We start from the raw sequence: 6,000 nt of genomic DNA on the forward strand, positions 1-6,000 counted from the left end.
AATTTTTTATTTTAGAATTCCTTAAATCTTTGGTGTGATTCCTTGAAGTTTGATCTTGTTTTTTGTAACAGCAGTTCTACACCCTGGTCTAATTATAAACGAAAAAGCTGGCAGAGCTAAGCTTAGTTTTATTTTACCTGTTGGTAGATGGCACTTGATTTCCTCCATCTTCCAGTATGTTTTGTCCTTACCATAACAAACAAGGTGCTGTAGGTAATGGCGAACAGGACTCCTGCAAACAAATACCTTTTCCATAAGTGGGAGGGAAGTTGAATGCTAATGCAAGATGACTCTGCAGTTACTGGGTACTTTGTGCTGTAAGTAAAGGAATTTCAGTGATAGTAGAGTGTGCAAATCCAGTTTCCATAGACACACGGCTGTGCTTGAAGTGTTTCTTGAAGTACCGTGTGGAGTCTTTGTATAGGGAAATATGCACACTTTCTTTTCCTTTCTCCTAATGTATTTTTATTTCTTTTAATGCTAAAAGACAGTTTTCACATGCGTATGAACACTGGGATAAGCCACTAGGCTTCCATTTAAAATGTGTTTTAGAGCATCTGTCACAATGGGTTTATTTGAGAGTGTAAATTAGAGAAGCCAGTTACCCAGTAACCTCCTTCATAAGCAAGCTGCAATCTGTCTCTCTATTCACTTAGCATCATAAGAAATTCATTTTCCAGCAGTAAGCTTTTTAATTGACTCTTCTTTCTTCTTAATATTAGAACAGTAAAACAAGATCTAGCATTGGTCCTATTCAGATAGTTGTAAAAGTGCAATGGGCACATCAATGGTGGCATCAAATTTATTCCAATGGAGAGGCTGTTTTAGATAGTGTTATATAATATGCGATTGTGGTAACAATAAAACATGAGTAGTTCTATTAAAATTTGCTCTGAAGATGCTCCAAATGTATGAGGAGCCATCCCTCTTTCCCCTAATACAGAAAAATAAAGAAAAGTTGGTAGAGGAGCTTCCAGAGAGTAATGAAGAGATTGAGAGCAAGTTGGCAGCAGAATGAAAGTGATAGGTTTTGGTCGAGTCTTCACTTTTGCTACCAGTGATTTTCTTTAATTTCAAGATGAAGCATGGACAATTCAGACTGACAGTTCAAAAGACTGTTGCTGCAGGAGAATGACTGAGCATTCTTGGAAAAACTCTGATGTAGGAGCTTGGGGTGTGGGTTTGGACGGTTGGGACGGACAGAGACGAGAGATCTCTATAGTCAGATCTTGGAACATGTGGTTTATTGCAAAGGGCGTGGGTATAGGGGCACTGCTTAGAGCTGCAGCTGGCAGCTCTGAGCAGGCCCAAGAGAGCAAGAGAGTAAGCGAGTAAGTAAAGAGAGAGAGAGAGAGTGTAAGAATGTGTAAGAGTAAGAGAGAGAGGAATGGAAGTGAAGAAGAAGTGATGAGAATAGGATGGAATGGTGAAGTCCTGGTTACAATACAATAAATCATCTTCTGTACTGAATATTCTAATTGTCACTAACCAATCTAATACAAGATACAAATCCTATAGCATTTACATACAGCCTATAAGAGTTCTTATATTACCATAAAGTGTTACATCTTAACTTCTAAAAACTACTCTTTGGACCCCTTCTGCTGAGCTAGTAGGGTCTGCTCTGACCCTTGGACCTGCCTGCAAGCAGAGGGTATTGTTCAATCAAGAGGGGATTACCTTCAGTCGGCCATACCATTGTTTTCCAGTTGTTCAGTAACTAAGACTTGGTATTTCAAAAGTGGTTTTCATTTCAATGTTGCCTGTAGTTTTCATATTCCCAAAATCTTTTGTCAGGCAATCATATTTATAAGCCTTTCCTGTTTCATCTTCCCCAACACTCTGATCCTAAAAACCAGAATTTGAGATAATATCTACACCTGAAACATGTTATCTTTTTTGTTATTTCAGTTTATATTAATTGCTGTCGTAAATCCTAGTGTACTCAGCAGAGACTATTTGAATGCGTCATCAGGAAAATCCGTCATACCTTCCTGAATTGGCCAACTGTAGAGCAAATGTCTCCTGCTTTTGGTGGCATTTAGGGAATTTAGAAGTTCTGACCAAGGCCAGGGGAAATGGTGATTTCTAGAAAATATAAACCAAAGGGCTTTTTTGTGCCAAGTCTATTCCTTGTATGCCTGTTTTGGAGCAGAATACCGCAGCCAGCATCCAAACTATGTAGAGCCCAAGAAATCTATATTGCTTGTAGTAATTGGATCTTCTTAGGGCAATTCAGGAAATATTGGTAGATAAGTTGTATTGTGTGCCACTTCCCACTGCCCACAGTGTTTCCAGGTATCTGGCTTGGGGTCAGGTCTGAACCAGAAGCAGAGGAGCTGCTGTTGATGTGGTATTAACTTGAGTTGCTAAGCCACATGTGTTAGGTTGAGTCTACCCCTGTGGCTTTTTGGTAGACTCAAACTGTCAGGCTTTGTCCAGCCACAGAAGGCCTATAGTCACTGCAAGTCCCACGAGTTCTTGGCACTCCAGTTAGACAAGTTCCTGTCTATATGCAGAGCTGCCAGTTAGGGAAATATATTACTGCTAAACCAGATCCAGGGAAGTTGTATACCTGCATACTGGCAAAAAGGATCTACTCGTGTCATCTAAACAAATTTAGAGGCTGTGAAGCCCTTCAGAGTTGTGTTCTTTAAACCAACATAAAACAATATTCATGTTAAGCAGCTTATTTTTATTTCCATGAGTCACAGTAACAACAGTATTGTATTATTATCAGAGTGATAATACAAATTAATTTGGAAAGAAAGCTTGTCATTAGTGTTATGCTGCACAGTTGAGCAGGTTATGCTAAATATTTGTTTTCTTAGATGTAGGATAGAGTAATACTGGTCTATTATAAAAATACTTGTAAATATTATATATAACATAAACATTTTCAGTTGCTCCGTTCTGTCAAATGTCTAATTTTCTAATGTATCTGGAAATTTCTTCTGTAATTACAACATGTTCAAATTCTTCATGCAGCCATTTACATGGACTTTCATGTATGGAATACTGTTGTGAAGAGCATGTCAGCTGCGGTCTGACATCTTTTAATGAAAGCAGTACAGAGCTGGTCGGGAGCTTCTCTGTGAGGCTGTTTGGGAATTTTCTTTGGTTGCTGGTTGTCTTGCTGCTGCATGATTGTACAGTCAGGAATGCTGTCAGGGTCATTCTGTTCAGAGATGTGTGTCATTCATCACTCAGGAGCAGTCAAAGTCCTCTCCTGTGGACTCTTGGCCAACATCAGCTGTCGTCATGTTCTCTCTGATACCACTGTGGTCATAAGTTGGAGAATTCAACTTCATGAACCTTAGGAATCTGAAATTTTGCATCCTTCTTTGTTTACTTAAATTTAGTTCTGATTATGGAATTTCCTGCCTTCTTCCATGATGTTAGTCCTCTGTTGAAGAAGAATTTCAAAGGCTTGTGGCAAAAAGCTAATATAGTTTAGAGTGTTGTTCCTAAAAATATATTTTTTCTTCTCCCCATCATATATTTTATCTAGGGAAAAAATGCCTCTCTTGGTTGGGTCATTTAGAGGCCACATTAAATATTCTTATGCAAGAGGGAAAAATTAAGTATTTTCAGGCAGTTTTGTCAGCATGTTATTTTATTCCATTACTGAAAGGAAAATGCTTCTTAGTTCACTAACCTGCCTAGGTTCTGCTATGGGAAATTAACCTTGTAAATCAGCAAGCATTCTCTGCAGCCACCTGATCCTAGATATCCTTAGTTTTGTTACAAATTGCATGGCATGACATCATCTGTGCAAAAATGTGTTGGGAACGTGGTCGTGCAGCACCACTGTGTATTTGCTGTGCACCTTGGGCACGTGTTGTGTGTCTGAATGACCAGATGCTGCAGACACCTGCTGTGCTTGCTCAGCTCTGCCCTCCATACCCTGCCCAAGCAGGTCACAAACCCACTATGTGAATCCAAGAAATAAATGCCACTATATCTTTCTTATATAGAGCAACGGAACCTGTGGAGATCATGCTGGTTTTTTAGAGGGGTTATAATCAGCTTTTGATGAAAAGAGAAAATAATGCCTATTTTTAGTTATTGCTTTTAGTTTTGTTTGCATTATCTTGCATACTAAGAATTAAATTGTCTATTTCAGAGTCAGTTTTTCATTTATTATTGCTGTGCCTGTTCTGCATATGTGGATTCTTGATGGATGTTATTTAAATTTAGATTTGAAAACTGAAAAATACTGAGGAAGCTTTTGAAAGATTTTTATTAACTTACACTGATGTGCAAGTGAAAGATTGCTTTTCTCAGCATAAATACTTTGTGCCTAGGCATGAATGTTTTCATGACTGCTTTGCAAGGTTTGGTATGCATGAAGTAATTTGAAATGGATTAAGTTGTTTTATTCCCATATAGCTCTTAGGAAAAATTTGTGCTCTCCTCTTGCTTAGGCATTTACAATATAAAGCTTGGTTTCCTAGGTTTTCTTAGTAAGGATAAAGGAAGAATTAATAAGGGCTCATTATCTTAGGAAATGTATGATTGTTCTTTCTGTGTTTGAGTCTTGTTAAAAAACATGGGATGGAGCTGCTTGTAAACCACAGATTTTAGGGTTGTCGGGGTCTAAATGACACAGAATGCTGCTTATAGCTAGCCATGTGGGCCAAAGGCATGGTGAGTGTTCCCCTATGGTTTTGTATTGCATTGTCTGGGCATGAACACAACATGGAGCATCAGCAGAGATGTCTTGCATGTGAATAGAAGTTCCAGAATAGTTGTGGACTTGTAGGTCCCCCATGCTCAATCAGCGAGGTGTATATGCTCCTGGCTGTAAGCATATGAATAGTACTGTGGCTTAAATTAGTAAACTCATTCAAGTGTTAAATGCCTCGATCATTTTGAAGTGAAGTATTTCTTAGGAGTAACATCAGCTCAGAAGAAAAACTCCCAAAATTTTCTCACGTTTGGGGGGTGGGAAGTTGCTTAATCCATTTCATAACACACTGTGCACTGCAAAGTAAAGCAACAGCTGTACTGTGCTTGCATCTCTATAGTTTATAATTTAAAATTTATAAGGAAATAATTTTATTTCGGTATTAACTTGCAGACGTACTGAGTAATGTAACAAAATTGATTTCATTTATCCATCTAACCAGAAAGTATTAAGACTGTCATACTGATGTATAGCATCTAATCAAAGGAAAAACACTCAGTTTCAGATTAAGATCATTAACACTTCAATGTTTTGTATGACAATAAATCTTCAATGCATCCTAAGGTCTTTGATATTCCAGTGCAACAGTAATCCTCTAGTGGATTTATTATGATGATTTTATTATGCCTTTCTTCTCAAAGATGATTTGAAAAGCAAATTATAATTATTATGAATGCTGGCATTACAATTAAAACAAAAGTTCTGAAATATAACACCGTTTTGATGTTATAAATTGTTTCACATTAAGATCAAAAGAGAAGAAAGTCAAAACAGTATCTAAGGGCTAGGGCCTTCTTATTTTAATGAATAATTTCCAACCCCTAGGTTGCAGATACACTTCATATTTTTTGTATAAGCATATATGAACTCTTCTGTTGTTAGATCTTTGTACTAAAAACCTTTAATTTGGCACAAAGTGTATTAACTTTTGATGTTTCTCTTGTAAGGACACACTGCATCCTTGGTATTTAGGATTTTGCAGTTCTAATTTCAACCCCAAAGTCAGAAATTTTGTGCAATGTGGGGTAACTCAGGCCCAGTAAAAATAGGACTACTGTGCAAAGATGTAAGAAGGCTGCTCTGTTCCTCCTTCAAAAACAAATGTTACCAAGAAGATTCCCTGCTTGGCCTTACAATATTCTGACTGAGTCAGAAATCCTATGAGGTCTATTCAAGGAAGTTGCTGAGATGAGATGCTCCTGATAGCCTATGGTTTGCTGGATTGCAAAGTACATCCCAAGGTGGAAACATTCACTTACAGTAACCATCTCTCGTTACTTGCATTGGTGAAGCCCTCAGTTCAAGTCTGC

The sequence above is a fragment of the Corvus kubaryi genome, unplaced genomic scaffold, assembly GCF_017639235.1.
Source record: "Corvus kubaryi isolate FWS band 111438036 unplaced genomic scaffold, C.kubaryi_AGA036_p1.0 37396, whole genome shotgun sequence".
Taxonomy (NCBI): Eukaryota; Metazoa; Chordata; class Aves; order Passeriformes; family Corvidae; genus Corvus; species Corvus kubaryi.